The sequence below is a fragment of the Chiloscyllium plagiosum genome, unplaced genomic scaffold (genome assembly GCF_037043375.1).
Source record: "Chiloscyllium plagiosum isolate Xiang-an unplaced genomic scaffold, Cpla_swu_hap1 HiC_scaffold_16, whole genome shotgun sequence".
Lineage (NCBI taxonomy): Eukaryota > Metazoa > Chordata > Chondrichthyes > Orectolobiformes > Hemiscylliidae > Chiloscyllium > Chiloscyllium plagiosum.
In genome coordinates this window covers 7,851,360-7,872,773 of record NW_028270154.1, presented here as the reverse complement: position 1 = coordinate 7,872,773, position 21,414 = coordinate 7,851,360, and the positions used below count along the sequence as shown (strand labels likewise).

Here is a 21,414-nt window from a genome sequence, read left to right as displayed (position 1 = left end):
TCAATTATGAATTTCCATTGGTGGAACAGTGAGTGTTAGCATAATGATCTCAATTAGGAATCTCTACCTACCCAGCACCAAGGAGAAAGTGAGGACTGCAGAGGCTGGAGATCAGAGCTGAAAATGTGTTGCTGGAAAAGCGCAGCAGGTCAGGCAGCATTCAGGCTCATGCCTGAAACGTCGATTCTCTTGCTCCTTGGATGCTGCCTGACCTGCTGCGCTTTTCCAGCAACACATTTTCAGCTACCATGCACCAAATCATGTAAACATACCCTGTGTCAATAGTCTTCAAAATTTAAGGTAACAAAGAATCTGTGAGTAAGCTTGATGTTCTCAGACCACATTCAATACCCAGTGCTCAAAGCATTTTACAGAAGTCCCATATTTAACACAAGATTCAGTGTGTTTATTTTCCAGACGTTTTGTGATCAATATGGTTTCATGGTCCTTCAATAAGCAAACGAAACATGATGACAGTGAGGGCTGTAGATGCTGCAGAAGTCCGAGTCGATATGGCATTGTGCTGAACAAAAGCACAGCAGATCAGGCAGCATCTAAGGAGCAAGAGAGTCAACATTTTGGGCTTAACACTTCATCAGGTCTGGGGAAGGGGAAGGGGCTGAGAGATAAATGGGGGAAAGGCAGGTGGGATGGCGATGGGTGAGTGAAGACAGGAAGTGATTGTGAAAGCTCTCCTTCCCCTTCCCCAGACCTGATGAAGAGTTATGCCTGCAATGTCGACTCTCATGCTTCCTAGATGTTGCCTGACCTGCTGTGCTTTTCCCAGCACCACACTTTATTGAATCGGACTTCTCGAGCACTCACAGTCCTCACTATCTCCTAGTTGCTGCAAATTGTACTGCAAAATCTCTCCCAAGGATGCTGACCTTGAAAATGTTTTCCCCCACCCTTCACAAAGAAAACCACACCTTCCAGTGGCCATCAATTTCAACTCCCTCTCCCACTCTCCTGATGACATATCCATTCTGGGTCTCCTCCACCATCTGTAAACAGCCACCTGCAAACTGGAGGAGGAACACCTTATCTTCTGCCTCAGGAGTCGACAACCACACAACCTCCACATTGAATTCACCAGTTTCCAAATCTTTCCTCCCCTCATCCTATCCCAGATCCAATCCTCTGGATCCACCCTCTTGATCTGGCCCTGTCCATCTTCCATCCCACCTATCCACTCCACACTTCCCACGGACCTATCGCAATCACCTCTTACCTTCACCCAACTATTGCCATGCAATCTACCTTTCCCCAAGCCCCAAACCCCTCCTCCTATTTATTTCTCCGCCCTCTTCCTCCTCCCTAGTTTTGATGAAGGGTTATGCTCAAAACATTGACTCTCTTGTTCCTCAGATGCTGCCTGGCCTGCTGTGCTTTTTCCAGTGCCACACTTTATACAAACATATAACATGGTGCCCATGCCATGTGTCCCAACCTCTGAGTTCAAGTTCCAACTGCGCAGAGGTGTGTCAAAACATGTCTGAACAGGTTGATTGAAAATATCTGGGAAATATAGGTACAAGTGAGCAAAAAGAATGGACCAACAAGTCTATTGAGCTTGTACCTGAAAGTAATGTTAATAACAAAAGAGTCTTCCCTTCAACAAATTAAACACCCAATCGACTTACAAAGGCAAAAGTAAGAAATGTTAGGCAAAAGTTTAGAAAAGAACTCTACCTCACTAAAAAAAAAAACAGATTGTCCCCTCTGGTCCCACAGAATAATTAAAAATATATTCCATCATATCATAGAGACATATGGCCCAAGCGTAAATCCCACCTAGCTTCTTGGCCATTTGATGCAGTTGCAGGATCTGTCAAAACTTCTATATTTTTAACACATTTATAAAATAATTTAAAAATATCTAATTCCATGGACATCTGCATTGCTTTATTGTTCATCCCCAGTTGCCATGAGAAGGTGGGTGATTCCATCGTTTTTTGTTCAGTGACTTCAGAATAAAATCAAGAACTATGATGATACGGGACTCTAGTCATTACAGATCAGAACAACTAGTGGCAAAATAATGTGTCTGACACAAGTGATGATATATCTAAATTACGTGTTAGATCAGTTCAGGGAGCAGGTATAAATCACTACCCTGTATGGAATCATATACAAGTCAGAACAGTACAATACAAGAGAGCAATTTACTTTCTGGCAGGAACTGTTCAGGTCCAACAATTTTAGGGAAGTTTTCTGGGGAGACTTTACATGTAGTAGTTGGTTGTTAGTGGTGGTAGTGGAGAGACAGGGGGTGGGTGGTAGGGGGGAATGGCAGAAGAAGGCATTCAGGTAGGTTCTCTGATAATGTTACCACCTCCTTGGTGTTTTTCATGGAGAACTGGATGTTCCACTCTGGCAGTGGTGGGTGGCCAGTTACAGTATTCAATATACAATGAATTGTGCTAACATGTTATCAATAAACAGAACACATCTACCTCTCACAAGCCCACCCCACCGTCCCGTGTTTAAACACATTTGTGTTCAATGATGACCCTGACAGCTCTAATCGGTACTTTTCATACCTCTAGTACTTTAATATTTCTAAACTGAATGCAGTTTCAAGGAGTGACATGACCACATGATCTCTTCTGATGTATAACCAATTCGTTTGGCTGTTCAGTTTTTTGATTTGCTTTTATGCATTAATTCTACTAAGATCACTATCAAGTGCATTCTAGATTCACCCCTGAGTATACCAACACCTATAATGGAATATGCATTTTGTTTCCACTTTAGAAAAATATGTTTCAAAAACGCTGAAAGTTTTTAAGGACAAAGCAGATCATGCCATGGTATATAATGAAGGGAGAACAAAATGTAGAAAGTAATAAGTAAAATCGCATAATGATCATCAGCAATAGAAAAAAAATGCAATTAACTCCATAGTAAACTTTAAATTTGCAAAACCTGATGAGATAGTGGTACTTGGCAAAGTAATCCAGTATCCCAGACTAGGGTTTCAGGGACATTAATTCAAATCCAACCAAGACAGAGAGTGAAATTTGAATCTACTTTAAAACTAGACTTTGAATTTTAAAACTTTAAACTTGAATCTGTTTCATCAGTCAGAGCACTGAGTACAGGAGTTGCGGCATTACATTACAGCTGTACAAGACATTGGTGAGGCCACATTAAGAGTACGACATGCAATTCTGGTTGCCCTGCTTGAAATAGGATGTTGTTAAACTGAAAAGGGTGCAAAAGAAGATATACACAGATGTTACTGAGACTGGAAGTTTTGCTGGATAGGCCGGATTTTTCTTCCTGTGAACCATAGGAGGCTGTGGGGTGACCTCAGAAATTTTTAAAATCATGCGGGACATAGATAAGCCAAAATCTTTTCCCCAGGGTAGGGAAGTCAAGAACCAGAGTGCATAGATATAAGGTGAGAGAGTAAAGATTTAAAAGTGACTTGAAGGGCAAATGTTTCACACAGAGGTTGGTGCATATATGGAATGAGCTGCCATAGGAAGTGATAGAGACAAGTACAATTACAATATTTAATAGTCATTTTGACAGGTACATGAATAGGAAGGTTTAGAGGGATGTGGGTCAAATGTAGGCAAATGAGACTGGTTCAGTTTAGGAAACCTGGTCAACATTGGACGAGTTGGACAGCAGAGGCCTGTTTCCAAGCTATGTGCCTCCATGACTCTATAATTGAAATTAATAGTTCATGTAATCTTGTAACAAATGTCAATAAATATAAATACTCAACTAGTTCACTAATGTTATTTAGGAAATGAAATCTGCTATCCTTACCTGATTTGATTTGTATATGACTCCAGATGCACAGTGGTCTCAACTGCTCTATAAAATGACCCATCAATTTATTCAGTTCAAGGGCATTAATGGTTAGGTTACAGAACAACTGTAATAGGTGCATAAAAGTATCTGCAATTTCCTTGCTGTGGTATATAGCACTCTGCTGTGGATGTATACCACAGTGTCTTCGCAGTACTTACACCACAAGGACTGCAGCAGTTAAAAAGTGAAACTTTCACTTTTTCAAGAGCAATTGTGGATAGGCAACAAAATTGATCTTGTGAATAACACTTTTGCTCCAAGAACAAACAAAAATAAATCTGAAAATGCTTATAAATGATAATTGAAGAGCTTTTACAAATGTTTGCTCCCAACATAACAATTTCTCTACGAGGGGCAAATTTTGGGAAGTTAAATTTAGAGTCCAACTGGCATATGTACAGTACATTCTATAGGTATTGTAGACTTTAGCACACAATTTTCTAGAATGTTTTCCATTGAGTGAAATTCTGACATGAAATAAATGTTTGTGAATTAATATTGAAATACACAACATTTCAAATATGTTTTAAAATAAAAATACTTGTAAAATGAAAACAAAAATTGAGTCAAAACAAAAGGGGCAAGATGTTGTAAGTAAATGTCATTTATTTGGCAAATTAAGCCAGAATAAAAATACACCAATTTATATTTCTTTTATAATGTCACAGGAAATTTTTGATAAAGGAAACCAACCCTTAGGCCTTTAACATCCAAAGCATATAACTGATATCTCTCTAGTATAACATCTTTCATTTTCATAAAGAGATCCTTTGATCACCAGTCTGATCATTTCTGATCGTCAGATCTATTTAGAAAGGGGAGTTCCCTATTCAGCACTTGCAATGTTTTCTGCTGTTTTTGCTTTTAATTTCCAGCAATGATTTATGATATATCTTCAACATAAGAAGTTATTGATCTGTGCAGGGCAACATCACAAATTGCTCTTTGCCATGTTTAGGCCAATGAAAACAGGAATTTAAATATTGATTAACTGCATGACCATATCTTAAACATTTGCAGGCAGCATCCTATCTATTTTCAGGAGCTGCACATTATTAATTACTTTCAACAAAGTTAAAGAATATGAAGCTTGATTTACTGTCATTTCTGATGTAAAGTCATCAGTCTGAAACATTAACATTCTGTTCACATCTGCTAAGTTTTTCCAACATATTCTGTTTTAATTTCAGGTTTTCAGTACTCACAGTATCTTACTTTCATCAGAAAAAAGATACATTGCTTAGAATACAAAGAGGCAAAGCTATATTTTAGTTAGATATAAACTTGTTTACACCTCTTCTTGTGTAGCATTTTTGCTTCTGGGTAGTGTACCTTAGGAAAATATGTTAGCCTTGGCGATACACCAGAATCATGTCAGTTCTAAAAAGATTGAATTGTGAACACTGGTTGCATGAACTGTTTTCTTTAATTCATAGGATGTGGGAATCACTGACAAATCCAGCATTTATTGCATATCCCTAACTGTCCTTCAGAACATGGTGATGAGCTCTCTTGAACCACTGCAGTCTGTGTGATGAAGTTACTCCTGTTGTGATGCAAAGGAGGGAGTTCCAGAATATTGACCAGGTGACGATGAAGGAATGACAAAATATTTCCAAGTTAGGTTTTGTCTGATTTGCAGGGGAAATTGCAAGTGATCATGTTTCCATATGCCTGATTTATTTGCTCTAACAGGTATGAGAAGTCACAGGTTTTGAAGAAACTAAGGTGAGTTTATGCAGTGCAACTTGTGATTGGCTTACACTGATGGTCCTTGAGTTATGGAGTCATATAGCACAGAAACAGACCCTTCGATCCAAATAGTCCAGGCTAACGATAATCAAAAATTAGACTCATCCCACCTGCCTAACTTTGGCCAATATCCCTCCAACATTTCTCATTCAAGTAATTATCTAAATGTCTTTTATCTCTGTAACTGTACTCACATTCACTGCTTCCTCTGGAAGTTCATTCCACACACAGACCTGTCTCTGTATATAAAAATTGTTCCTCACGTCATTTTTAAACCTTTCTCCTCTCACTTTAAAAATATGACTTCCAGTCTTGAAAAACCTCCTATCCGAGGGAAAAGACACCTGACATTTACCTTATCTATGTCCCTCATGATTTTATAAAGCTCTATAAGGTCACCCATTAACCTCTTATGCCCCAGTGAAAAAAAATCCCAGTCTATACAGCCTCTCCTTCTAATTCAAACCTTCCACACCTGGCAGCCTCCTTGTAAATCTCTTCTGAACCCTCTTTTAACGCAACGACCAGAACAGGACACAGTACTATGGAAGAGGCCTGACCAATGTCTTGTGTAACCACATCATAATGTCCCAACTCTTATACTCAAAAGTCTTTGCAATGAGGCAAGCATGCTAAAGGTCTTCTTAACTACCCTTACCCTATTTATATGTGTTACAAATTTTGAAGGATTATGTTACCTGAAACTCTAGTTCTCTCAGTTTTACAAGGTCCTACCATTAATTGTGTAAGTTCTGCTCTTGTTTGTTTTACCAAAATGCAATACCTCACATTTATCCAAATTAAAACCCAGCTGTCACCCTTCAGCTTATTCACCAAATTGATTAAAATTTCAATTTCAAATTTCAAAAGGTTAGCTTTTTTCACTGTCTACTATACCAACAATTTTGGTGTCCTCCACAAACTTACTAACCATGCCTTTTATATCCTCATCGAAATCATTTACATAAGTGACAACAAAAGGAGACCTAGCGCCGATCCCTGTGCAGCACTGGTGGTCACAGGCCTCCAGTCTGAAAAACAACCACCCACTATTACTCTCTCTCTCCTGCTGTTAAGCTAATTTTGTATCCAATTGGCAAGCTCACCCTGAATCCCATATGATCTTATCTTTACTAACTAATCTGCCTTGCAAAGCATTGTCAAAAGTTTTACTAAAGTCTATGTAAACAATGTCTACCACTGTGTCCTCATCAATCTTCTTGGTTACTTCCTCAAAAACTCAAAGAAATTTGTGAGAAATGAGTTCCCTTGCACAAAACCATGTTGACTATCTCTGATCATTCCATGTCTCTCTACATACATATAAATCCTATATTTAAGAATCAGTTCCAACAACTTACCCACCTCACAGGTCCATAGTTCCCAGGCTTCTCCCTGCATCGTTTCTTAAACAAAGGCACATCAGCCACTCTCCAACTCACCAGTCATCCGGCACCTTACCTATAGCTGTAGATGATACAAATATTTCCGCAAAATGCTCTGCAATTTCCTTGCTAACTTCCCACAACATCCTGGAATGTACTATACCAGATTCTGGCGATTTAGCTACCTTTATATTTTCCAAGAATTTCTTCTCTGCAATGGGAAGTGTTTTCAAACATCAATGTTTATCTCCCTGAGTCTCGAGCTCCTGTGCAACTTTGAAATTCGAATGAGTGTCAATAAGTTGGGCCGCTTTGTCCAGAATGATGCTGAACATAGTGGAACTGCACACATCCAGGCAAACACAGTATATCATCATACTCCTGACTAGTGCCTTGTAGATGGTACAAAGGCTTTCAGGGAGCCCGAGATGAGTCACTGACCATAGAACACTCATCGTCCTACCTGATCTTGTAACCACAGTATTTGAATGGCTGGTCTAATTAAGTTTCTGGTGAGGCCAGAATATTAATGCAGCAGTCTAAGCAATGGTAATGCATTGAATGTCAAACAAAGATGTTTAGATTCTATCACGATGAAAATGATGATCGCAAGGTACTTGTGTGGAATGTGTATAACGTTTGGTACGTTTTCTAGATCTTGTTGTATGTAAGCACTGGTAGCTTCATTGTCTGAAAACTTTGTAGCAGCATCAACAACTATTCTTAGGTCTATCTTTATGATGAGGGTGTTGATTATTGCTCATGGAACTAAAAATGGTGTGCTCAGTACACCACCCTCCGGACCTCCTCTCAGTGTCCTGCAGTTGAGGCAAATGGACTCCAATAATTAGAACAATTTCCTGTTGTGTAGGGTTATAACTACAGCCAGTGGGAGATTTTACCTGTCTCCAAGTGACTTGAACTTTATCATGCTTGTTTCAAAATGTTGCCTTCATGTCAATGGCAGTCACTGTAAGGTTATGTATGGAAATCAGGTCTTTTGTCTGTGCTTGGAGAAAGGTTCCAATAAAGTCTGAAGATGAGTGGCCATAGCAGAATGCAAATGGACTGTCAATGAGCATGTTATTGGTGAGTAAGCGATGCTTGAAGGTGTTGTCAATAACAATTCCCATAAACAATGCTGATGATTGAAATTGGATTAATATGGTGAGAACTAGATTAAATTTGCCCTGCTTTTTGTTGATAGATTCTCTTTCAGTCAGTATTCATTTTTGTCAGGTAGATGGCAGTAGGTGGCAGTTTGGGAATGGCTTGAGTTAAGGCACATCTTGTACGAGAGTACATATTCAGCATTATAGCTGGGGCATTGCTGAAGCCCATAGCCTTTGTTATATTCAATGTGCTTAGCCAATTCCTTGTGTCAAATGGATTCAAGAGAATTGGCTGAACACTGTTTTCTCTAATAGTGGGAACTACAAGAAGAGACTAAGATGGATCATCCACTTGGAACTCTTTGATAAAGATTGTTTTAAGTTTTTAATTTTCAACTTTGCACTCACCTACTGAGCTCGGCTATCACTGAGATTGGCAATATTTAAGAAGATTATATCTTCTACTAAACCTTGTTTAGTTTCCCATCAACATTCAAGATTCCATATGGAATGTTGGTGGAGATTTGATCTTATCTGTGAACTTGCTTAATTTTATAAATTCATAGCTTCAGATTTTGGCTGTTCAAGTCTGCACTGACATAACTATCACAAAATGTGCAGTAATCCCAATTTCCTGCCCTTGCCCCATATCCCTGAATGTCATTTTATCTCATGTGCTCATGCAAATTCTTTTTAAAGGTTGTAAGGTTTTCTGCCTCCACTACCTTGCCAGGCAGTGCATTCCAGATTTCCACCATCCACTGAGTGAAAATGTTTTTTCCCACATCCCCTTTGAATATCCTGCCCCTTATCCTAAAATGATGTGCTGTTATGGATTAACGCCTCAAACAAAAGGAACAGCTAGTCTCTATGCACCCTGTTCACACCGCTCAATTTTATGCACCTCATTCATGTCTCCCTGAATCTTCTCTGCTCGAGCAAAATCAATCCAAGTCTATCTAGTCTCTCCTAATAGCTCAATCTCTCCATCCCAGGCAACATCCTGTTGAACCCCCTTTGTACCCCATCTAGTTTAAACACTTCCTTCCTGTAGTGAGGTGAACAGAACTGCACACAGTATCCTAGCTGTGACTTAACCAATGCTCTGTACAATTCCAACATTATCTTTGGCTCTTACACTGAATGCCACAACTGATGAAAGTAGGTGTCCATTATGTCTTCTTAACTAACTTATTTGAGGAGGTGATGGCCTTGTGGTATTATTGCTGAAATGCTAATTCAGAGACCCAGATAACATTCTGGGGATGTGGGTTTGAATCCCGCTACGGTAGATGGTAGAATTTGAATTCAATAAATATCTGGAATTAAGAATCTAATGATGACTATGAATCCATTGGCAATTGTCAGAAAAAAAACCCATCCAGTTCACTAATTTTCTTTAGGGAAGGAAACTGCCATTCTAACTTGGTCTGGCCGACATGTGACTCCTGACCGACAGAAATGTGGTTGACTCTTAATTGCCTCTGGGCAATTAGGGATGGGCAATAAATGCTACTTTATGCTCTTAACCACTCTACCAATCTTGGTATTGTCTGCAATTTTGCTTAACATTCCCATCACAATTTCATCCATATAATTTGCCTACATAAGAAACAATAACAGTCCAGGTACTGATCCTTGTGGTTCATCATTGGTAACCAACTTCCAATTACTCAAACAGCCTTCTCCCACTACCCTTTGTGTCCTAATTCTAAGCCAGTTTCTGATTTATCTCACCATGTTTCCCTCAATTCCATCTGCTTTAAACTTCTCAATTAGATTAGATTACTTACAGAGTGGAAACAGGCCCTTCAGCCCAACAAGTCCACACCGACCTGCCGAAGCGCAACCCACCCAGACCCATTCCCCTACATTTACCCCTTCATCTAACACTATGAGCAATTTAGCATGGCTAATTCACCTAACCTGCACATTTTTGGACTGTGGGAGGAAACCGGAGCACCCGGAGGAAACCCACGCAGACACGGGGAGAATGTGCAAACTCCACACAGTCAGTCGCCTGAGGTGGGAATTGAACCCGGGTCTCTGGCGCTGTGAGGCAGTAGTGCGTGCCACCGTGCCACCCACAATTAGTCTCTCATGTGGGACTTTGTTAAAAGTTTGGATAAAATCCATATAAACCACATCAAACTTTTTTCCCACATCCACACACTTGATCACGTTTTTGAAAAATTATTAATAATTTGTTAGGCATGACCTCCACCTGAAAGCGTCATGCTGACTATTCATACGTAACCCAAGCCTATATTAATTCACTTGTTCAGAATTTTTACCAATAGTTTCCCGACCACAGATGTGAGAATCACCAGTCTGTAATTTCCTGGCATTTCGATCCCACTTCTTGAAAAGTGGAAAGACATCAGCCATCCTCCGGTTCTCTGGCATGTCCCCCATGGCCAGAATGAATTAAACATTTGTGTCAGAGCCCCTGCAATTTACTGCATTACTTCCTAAAGCAGCCTGAATGCAATTCATCTGGGCCAAGGCATTGTCTATTTTAAGTCCAACAGAGCCTCCAATATTTCCCCATTTCCTATGGCAAGCTGTGCAAGTTCCTCTCAGTCCCTTTTTCTGAATTCTATAACTGTGTTCTTCTTTTCCAGCATGAAGACTGAAGGTAAGTATTTATTTAGCACACTTCCAGTATCATGTGGCTTCACATACAGGTTGCCCCCTTGGTCTCTAGTGGGCCCTACTCTTTCCCTGTATAACCTTTTAATGTATTTTTTTTTTAAACTTAGGATTTGCCCTTATCTTGTTCACAAGTCCTTTTTCATGTCTCCTTTTTGCTTTTCTAGTTGCTTTATTTTTGTCTGAAACATGCTGTTTCCACGATTTTGCAAGCATATATTTCATATATATTATATGCATGTATCTTCAGCAGCTTTGCACCTCAACTTTAGACACATGTAGTTTTGATCCTGACATTCTCTTATACACTACTTCTTGAAACAGAGTTGGTCACATGGCTGGACTGTAATCAGAGTGAAGAATAAGTTCGATCATGAGGCTAGAAATTGTGGTTGTATACAATTCTGCTGTTGACAATGGCTCACAGTGTTTTATGCTTCAAGATTTCTTCTGAATCTACCCCATTTCATTGTCATCAGCAATGTGTATGACTGCCCATCTAGGAAATTTCTGATCCCATTTAGGACAAGGGTAAAGCCACACAATATGATGAAAGGTTCCCTAGCATGAAGGATTTTGTCTCCACAAAGAATGTGACGTGGCCACTTCTACTATCATGGTCAGTTCTAAATTAGGTGAGATCAAGGTCAAGTCAGAGTTTTTTCTCACACTGGTTCTTTCAGAACTTACCACAGGCCCAGTCTGGTGGCACAGTCCTTCAGACTTATGCCAACTTAATCAGTAGTGATGATACTGAGCGACTCACGGTGGTGGATGTTGATGCTCCCCCACATTCACTACATTTTATGTCTTTAGGGCTTATACTATTTGGACTACTATGGTGAACGCTACAGCGAATAATACTCGTTTATCAGCTGTGAAACAGAAATCAGGAAAAAATAGTAGAAGGCTTTTGCTTGGCTCACATCAAATGGTGTCCCAATAAAGACGTTAAAAGTGATTTAAAAATACATTCACCAAGTCAGAATTACAATCCGTTAAAACATAAAGAAATAGTCCACTATCTACCTATTCTAGCTCTTCAAAAGAATTGCAAGTTACCGCTCATCCTCTATTCATTGTACATAACCCTCAACATTTTTTTGCGCATTCAATTTGTTTTTGTAATTACTATTGACTGCTGTAGTTCACAGATCCCACTGTCACCATTCCTGCACCCCATTACCCTGAGGGGAACATCATCACTGCTCATGCCTCCACCCCCATTCCGCCCAACATCACGCCCACTCCAGTTACAGGCTCTGCCCTCACTCCCAGCTCCACACCTACACCAGGTCCTAGCTCCCAGCCCTGCCGAGTTTTCACCATTCCCCCAGACATTCCTCTCACTGAGGACGAATGATCAGTCCTCAGCAAAGGCCTTAACTTTATCCCCCTCCATCCACGCATCAATGAATTTAATACGCATCGTGACGTCAAACAATTCTTCCACCGCCTCTTCCGCCGAGCTTACTTTTACATTCAGGACTCCCGCCCACCTTCTGAGGATCCCTTCACTCGCCTCCAACATACTCTATCCACCTGGACACCCCACGCTGGCCTATTACCCACCCTTGACTTCTTCATTTCCAACTGCTGCCAAGACATTAACTGCCTCAAACTGCCTACACCCCTCCCCCACTTCAATCTCTCACCCTCACAACCCGCAGTCCTCCATCCCTCTGCTCCAATCCCAACCTCACCATCAAACCAGCAGATAAGGGGAGTGCAGTGGTAGTTTAGTGCACTGACCTCTGCATCGCTGAAGTCAGACGCCAACTCGATGACACCTCCTCCTACCACCCCGTCAACCATGACCCCACCCCCCATCACCAAACCATCACCTCCCAGACCATACAGAACCTCATCACCTCAGGAGATCTCCCACCCACAGCTTCCAACATTGTGGTCCAGGAACCCCACATCACCTGATTCTACCTCCTTCCCAAGATCCACAAGCCTGACCACCCCGGCCGACCCATCGTCTCAGCCTGCTCCTACCCCACCCAACTCATCTCCACCCACCTCGATACTGTCCTATCCCCCCTAGTCCAGGAACTCCCCACATATGTTCCAGACACCACCCTCACCCTCCACCTGCTCCAAGACTTCCATTTCCCTGGCCCCAATGTCTGATCTTCACCATGGACATCCAATCTCTCTACACCTCCATCCGCCATGAGCAGGGCCTCCAAGCCCCCTTTTCTTCCTCTCCCAACGTCCCCAGCAGTACCCTTCCACCGACATTCTTATTCGTTTGGCTGAACTGGTCTTCACCCTTAACAATTTCTCCCTCGAATCCTCCCACTTCCTCCAGACAAAAGGGGTAGCCATGGACACCGGTATGGGCTTAGCTATGCCTGTCTCTTTGTTGGCTACATAGAACAGTTCATCTTCCATTGTTAAACCGGCATCACTCCCCACCTCGTCCTCCATTACATTGATGACTGCATCGGCGCCACCTCGTGCTCCCACGAGGTGTTTGAGCAGTTCATCAACATTGACATATTTTACCAACTCCCACAGCTACCTGGATTACACCTCTTCCCACCCTACCTCCTGCAAAAATGCCATCCCATATTCCCAATTCCTCCACCTACGCCGCATCTGCTCCCAGGAGGAACAGTTCCACCAAAGAACACACCCGATGGCCTCCTTCTTTTGAGATCGCAATTTCCCTTCTCACGTGGCTAAAGATGCCCTCTAACGCATCTCATCCACATACCACACCTCCGCCCTCAAACCCCACACCCCCAATCATAACAAGGACAGAACCCCCCCATTCCTCACTTTTCACCCTAACCTTCGCATTAACCATATCATCCGCCGACATTTTCCGCCACCTCCAAACAGACCCCACCACTAGAGATATATTTCCCTCCCCACCCCTTTCCGCAAGGACCGTTCCCTCCGTGACTACCTGGTCAGGTCCACGCCCCCCCAACAAACCACCCTCCCGTCCTGGCACCCTCCTCTGCCACCGCAGGAATTGCAAAACCTGTGCCCTCACCTCCTCCCTCAGAGGCCCCAAAGGAGCCTTCCACATCCATCAAAGTTTCACCTGCACATCCACCAATGTCATTTATTGGCTCCGTTGGTCCCGATGTGGTCTCCTCTACATTGAGGAGACTGGACGCCTCCTCGCAGAGCACTTCAGGGAACATCTCCGGGACACCCACACCAATCAACTCCACCGCCCCTTGGCACAACATTTCAACTCCCCCTCCCACTCTGCCAAGGACATGCAGGTCCTGGGCCTCCTCAACTGCCACTCTTTCACCACTCGATGCCTGGAAGAAGAACGTCTCATCTTCCAACTCGGAACACTTCAACCCCAGGGCATCAATGTGGACTTCACCAGTTTCCTCATTTCCACTCCCCCCACCTTACCTCAGTTCCAACCTTTCAGCTCAGCACTGTCCTCATGACCTGTCCTACCTACCAATCTACTTTCCCACCTATCCACTCCACCCTCCCCTCTGACCTATCACCTCCATCCCCACCCCATTCACCTACTGTACTCTTTACTACCTTCCCCCACCCTCCTCTCTGACCTATCACATCCATCCCCACCCGCAATGAATGTATTGTACTCTTTGCTACCTTCTACCCAGCCCCACCTCGCCCCCTCCCCCCCCCCCATTTATCCCTCCACCCTTCCTGCCTCTATTCCTGATGAAGAGCTTTTACCCGAAACGTCGATTGTCCTGCTCCTCAGATGCTGCCTGACCTGCTGTGCTTTTCCAGCACCACTCTGATCTAAACTCTGGTTTCCAGCATCTGCAGTCCTCACTTTTGCCTTGCTGTCAGTTTTCTGTCAATCAATATACGACAATTCAAAGCCTAAAATCTAATATTCTTCTTAACTCCCCCACAGCATTTCTTTGGCCAATTATCTTGAAGTTGTGTGCATCAATTCCCCTCTGTCATTGAAAAGCAATTATTCTCAATTTGTTACATCAAAAAGTCTCATACATTTCCTTGTTCTGATTGGAAATTTGCTGCTCAGCAAAGAAGTTGGAGCAGAAACAATCAATAATTCCAAAGGGAAACTGGATGGACACTTAAAAGAAATAATCTTGAAGTGTACAGAAACTGAATGAGAATTGACATGGTTCTACATGGAGGTCACAGGCCCTCCTATGTCATAAATGGCTATATGTCTCACTTTGAATGCCTTTACAAAATGTTCCCTAAACCTTTTTTGTTTGAAGAGAACAATCCCAGTTCTCGAAACATACTTAAATGGACATAACTGAATTCCCTCATCTCATTGTTATTGATCTCCTCTGCATCTAATTTAAAGTTCCAATCTATTTTCTATCATATGGCGTACAGACGTGAACAATCATGAAATTGCGATCTAACCCAAGAGGGAGATTATAATCAGAGTTTATCTCAAGGTAATCAAGCATAATAAAGATAAACAATTTCATTCAGGGGGGTATTCAAAAGAAGAAAGCAGTTTCCTAAAATTGGAGTAATGCCCTACAGGAAAAAAAAATGAAGACATTCTTCTTCATATATAAGGTAATATAATTGTAAAGCTCCATCCTCACCTCCCCACCCTAATATGTCTGTGGATACTGCATCAACAGAAATGACCAAGACTGAGAATAACAATTTTTTGTCAGATAAGATTATCAAGGGTTTTAAATCAAAGGTTGCTCAATGAAGGGGAGGAAGACATAAGTCCTGAACTAATAGAATCATAGTCTGAATATCTTTCTGCTGTATCTCCATTACTAACACAGTTGCATCTTTGGTTAGGTATTGATGCTTTAAATGAGACTATCATAAAATATGTGTGAGATGAGCATATAATTTTGTTTAATCACCTTTGTTGATCAAAATCTAGTGTAGAATGCTCCCTGACAAAATATGCTGGTAAGATAGATTGAAGAGACAGCAGATCTTACAGATTTGTGAGAACATAATAATGTAAAGTCCAACCAAACTGTTGTTGTTCTAAGCTGTTGTATTATTTGCAAGAGCAGTATAGTAACCCAATTGCTTCCTTATCACCTCCAAATACTTTTCTGGATAGCGATTGTTGAAAGGATTTGTAGCTCAGGTTGAGCTGGAAAGTTTGTTTTCAGACATTTCATCACCATACCAGATAACATCATCAGTGAGCCTCTGGTGAAGTGCTGTTGGTCTGTTTGGCTTTCTATTTATGTGTTTAGGTTTCTCTGGGTAGGTGGTGTCATTTCTGGCTCTTTTTCTCAGAGGATGATAGATGGGGTCCAAATCGATGTATATATTGATAGAGTTCTGGTTGGAATGCCATACTTCAAGGAATTCTCATGCATGTCTCTGTTTGGCTTGTCCTCGGATGATGTGTCAAGTGTCTCAGTCAAAGCAATGTCCTTCTTCGTCTGTATGTAAGGATACTAGTGATAGTGGGTCATGTCTTTTTGTGGCTAACTGATGTTCATGTATTGTGATGGCTAGTTTTCTGCCTGTTTGTCTAATGTAGTGTTTGTTACAGTCCTTACAAGGTCACACACACTGCAGCACTGAGGAACTAAAAAGAGAAAAAGAAAAATACCTATACCGCATATTCATGAAGAACGGGTATCCAATAAACACAGTCTGCCGATTCCTCAGCAACAAACCGAAACAAGCAGACACAATGTTCCCAGAATCCCTTGTCACTTTACCCTACATCAAAGACATCTCTGTAATGACTCGCAGACTACTCAAGACATCTTGGCATCATGGTAGCCCACAAACCTATCAACATACTAAATCAGTGGCTAGGAGGAGAAAGTGAGGTCTGCAGATGCTGGAGATCAAAGTTGAAACTTTATTGCTGGAATAGCACAGCAGGTCAGGCAGCATCCAGGGAACAGGAGATTCGACGTTTCGGGCACAGGCCCTTCTTCAGATAAATCAGTGGCTAATTAACTTAAGAGACTCTATACGAACAACAAGCAAAACAAATGTCATTTACAAAATACCTTGCAAGGACTGTAACAAACACTACATCAGACAAGCAGGTAGAAAACTAGCCATCACAATACATGAACATCAACTAGCCACAAAGAGATATGACCCACTATCACTAGTATCCTTACATACAGATGAAGAAGGACACCACTTTGACTGGGACAACACATCCATCCTAGGACAAGCCAAACAGAGACATAGAACATAGAACATAGAACATAGAAGAATACAGCGCAGTACAGGCCCTTGGGCCCTCGATGTTGCGCCGGTCCAAGCCCACCTAAACTACACTAACCCACTATCCTCCATATACCTATCCAATGCCCTCTTAAATGCCCATAAAGAGGGAGAGTCCACCACTGTTACTGGCAGGGCATTCCATGAACTAACGACTCGCTGAGTGAAGAACCTACCCCTAACATCAGTCCTATATCTACCCCCCCTTAATTTAAAGCTATGCCCCCTTGTAATACCCGACTCCATACGCGGGAAAAGGTTCATACTGTCGACCCTATCTAACCCCCTAATCATCTTGTACACCTCAATCAAGTCACCCCTAAACCTTCTTTTCTCTAGTGAAAACAGCCCCAAGTGCCTCAGTCTTTCCTCATACGATTTTCCTTCCATACCAGGCAACATCCTGGTAAACCTCCTCTGCACCCGTTCCAATGCCTCCACATCCTTCCTATAGTATGGCGACCAAAACTGCACACAATATTCCAGATGCGGCCGTACCAGAGTCTTATACAACTGCATCATGACCTCAGGACTCCGGAACTCAATTCCTCTACCAATAAAAGCCAGTACGCCATATGCCTTCCTCACCGCACTATTTACCTGGGTGGCAACTTTCAGAGATCTGTGTACATGGACACCAAGATCCCTCTGCTCATCCACACTACCAAGTATCCGACCATTAGCCCAGTACCCCATCTTTTTGTTATTCTTCCCAAAGTGAATCACCTCGCACTTAGCTACATTGAATTCCATCTGCCACCTTTCTGCCCAGCTCTGCAGCTTCTCTATATCCTGCTGTAACCTGCCACATCCTTCCTCACTGTCAACAACTCCTCCGACTTTCGTATCATCCGCAAACTTGCTCACCCAACCTTCTAACCCCTCTTCCAGGTCATTTATAAAAATGACAAACAGCAATGGTCCCAAAACAGATCCTTGCGGAACACCGCTAGTGACGGCACTCCATGAAGAAACTTTGCCATCAACTACTACCCTCTGTCTTCTTCCATCCAGCCAATTCCTAATCCAAACCTCCAACTCACCCTCAATGCCATATCTCCGTATTTTCTGCAGTAGCCTACCATGGGGAACCTTATCAAACGCCTTACTAAAATCCATATATACCACATCTACCGCTTTCCCCTCATCAACCTCCTTCGTCACCTTTTCAAAGAATTCAATAAGGTTTGTGAGGCACGACTTGCCCTTCACAAAACCATGCTGACTATCCTTGATCACATTATTCCTATCTAGATGTGCATAAATCCTATCCCTTACAATTCTCTCTAAGACTTTGCCCACAACAGAAGTGAGACTCACCGGCCTATAGTTACTAGGGCTATCCCTACTCCCCTTTTTGAACAAGGGAACCACATTTGCTATCCTCCAGTCTTCTGGGACTACTCCTGTAGACAAAGAGGACATAAAAATCAAGGCCAATGGCTCTGCAATCTCCTCCCTTGCACAAGAATTCCTTGAAGCAGGGCACTCCAAATGGAACTCTATCAATAAGCATATTGATCTGGACCCCTCTGAGAAAAAGAACCGAAAATGACATAACCCACCCAAAGAAAACTAATAACATAGATAGAAAGCGGGACATATCACCAGCGCTTCACTGGAGGCTCACTGATGATTTTACCTAGTATGATGATGAAACTTCTGAAAACAAACCTTCCAGTTCAGCGAGCAAACTTACGTCCAGAACGTTTTTGGATAAATTAGAATAAACCATTTGTGTAAATGCATACTTATACAATATTATCCAACCGGATTAGTCACATATTTGCAATACATTTAATAGCATTTACTGGACTTGTTACTTGAACATAATGCTGCTCCTTAAAGTCCTTGCATTATGTTTGGCAGTTAGCAAGTGAAAATTTTAAAAATCGCTGAACTATCATGACGAAGGTAGAATAATTTGTGGGAAAATATCTGAGAAATGTAAACACAATATATTGATAATAGTTAAAAATTTCAATAACTGGGGTAGAATTATTTTTAAAATGATTTGGAGATGCCGGTGTTTGACTGGGGTGTATAAAGTTAAAAATCACACTACACCAGGTTATAGTCCAACAGGTTTAATTGGAAGCACGCTAGCTTTCGGAGCGACGCTCCTTCATCACTATCACCTGATGAAGGAGCGTCGCTCCGAAAGCTAGTGCGCTTCCAATTAAACCTGTTGGACTATAACCTGGTGTTGTGTGATTTTTATCATTTTTAAAACTTATAGAGGAGACAGAATTATTGAAATGAAATGAGGAAAATGGCTTCAAAACAGCAGTTTAGGACTTAGCGTTAGGAAAAGCAGTTCAACAGTTGGAAGCAGCATTAGGAAGCCAACATTTTTGATAAAAGTCATCATGACTCAGTTAGATTTATGCTAATTATGAAGAAGGACAAAATAGACAGAGAACACATTCTCATTTGAGGGAAAAAGAAATTTCAAGAAGTTTGATTATGATGTAGCAAATGTGAACTGCAAACAGCTACTTAAAAGTAATTCAATATCAAATGGTGTGAAAGACTTATGTAGAAAAATATGGAGTTTTTTTATTCATATAGAGGATTTGTGCTTTGCTGGCATTTATCATCCATCATTAATTGCCCTTTAGAAGGCAATGGTCAGCTGCATTCTTGAAACACTGTAGTCCATTTGGTGTTGGGACATCCATAATGCTAAGGAGAATTTCCAGGACATGGTGGTACAATTCCAAATCAGTATAATTTGTGACTTGAAGGGGAATTTGCATTTGGGTGGCTTTCCCAAGATGGCAGTGGTCATAAGTGTGAAAGTGCTATCTAAGGGGCATTGGTGAATTTCTGCAGTGTATCTTGTGAATGGTTCATACTGCTGTTATTGTGTATTGCTGTTAAATGGACTGAATGTTTGAGAATGTTGTACCAAACAAGTAGTTTGTTTTGGCCTACATGGGATAAGGCTGAAGGTACTGGCCCTGATAAGAGACTTTACAATGGGCTGTTATGTGAGTGGAGTTACTTTGAATCATTACGGTCAGCGGAGAGCTAAGATTGCATGAAATCACCAACTGCTGTCTCTACTAAATGACGACAAAACATTCAGTATTGGTTACATGCAGAGTTGATTTCAAATAAGGCATATTCATGTCACAGAGACCTGTATAAAAGCTGTCCAGGAAATCCCTGATTTCAGCAGCAACTCCAGAGACCAAAAGCTGTGAAGAAATTGTCTGCATCAGGAAGCATGATGAATATACTGAGAAGAACTCTCCTGAGTAATCATGCTTAGATTTGGTTACAGATCCTGGGGCAATAAGGGATGGTGGTTGAGATATTTCTAGCAGTTAAAGCTTTGCATCATTCACTTAAATACTTAATAAATTAATTCAGCTTGATAGAGCCGTAAGTGTCTCTTCTGCATCTTCGTCTATATATGTACAGTTGTCTCACCGAGATGGGCAATACCAGCTTCTTGAGTGTTGTTGCAGCTACCTTCATCATGCCAACTGGGGATTATTCCACCATACTCCAGCTTTGTGTGTTGTAGACAGTGGAGAGAAATTGGCAAGTGAGGGCATAAGCTATAGAGTGCAGGATTCCTAACTTCTGACTGGTCTTGCAATCACACTAGTTCTGGTCAATGTTGAAGCACGAGATTCAGTGTTGATAATGCCATTGAATGTTCAGGGGAAGTGCCTAGATTCTCTCAAATTGCAGTCTAACATTGCCTGCTACATTTGTGGCACCAATGTTATTTGCCACTTGTCAGTTACTTGGGTTTTGTATGGGTCTTGTTGCTTTGGACATGGACAGCTTAAATACCTGAGGAGTCGCAAATAATGTTGAATGATATGCAAACATCATCATACTTGATTTTCTGATGAAGGGAAGATCATGGACTAAGCAAGTGAAGATGTATTAAACCTGCCTCATCACACAAGGGGAGAAAGTGAAGCCTGCAGATGCTGGAAATCGGAGTTGAAAAGTGTGGCACTGGAAAAGCACAGCAGTTTACGCAGCATCCGAGGAGCAGGAGAATCGACATTTCGGACATCAGGAATGATGAAGGGCTTCTGTCTGAAACATCGATTTTCCTGTTCTTTGCTTGCTGTCTGACCTGTTGTACTTTGGCAGCACCAGCACACTTTTTTGACTCATTACACATGACAATATCTAAAATGGCCAAACCTTTAGTCTGATCCACAAAATATTATTCCAGGAAATTATCCCAAATACACAAATGAATTACTCCTCATGGCTACCTCTGCCAATCTGACCATTCTAAGTCACCCGTTATTAATGTAGTTGAAACTTTATTGCTGGAACAGCACAGCAGGTCAGGCAGCATCCAGGGAACAGGAGATTCGACGTTTCGGGCACAGGCCCTTCTTCATTCCTGAAGAAGGGCCTGTGCCCGAAACGTCAAATCTCCTGTTCCCTGGATGCTGCCTGACCTGCTGTGCTGTTCCAGCAATAAAGTTTCAACTTTGATCTCCAGCATCTGCAGA

General features: G+C 41.7%; 1 protein-coding gene and 1 long non-coding RNA gene across 6 annotated transcripts in view; one reads left to right on the top strand and one right to left on the bottom strand.

Moving 5' to 3' along the window:
- Positions 1–21,414, top strand: part of LOC122556968 (protocadherin gamma-C5-like) — a 274,931-nt gene that overhangs the window by 89,064 nt on the left and 164,453 nt on the right. The gene's annotated exons all lie outside the window — the stretch shown is intronic.
- The window catches only part of LOC122556426 (uncharacterized), a 70,099-nt gene that overhangs the window by 47,094 nt on the left and 1,591 nt on the right, over positions 1–21,414 (bottom strand). The gene's annotated exons all lie outside the window — the stretch shown is intronic.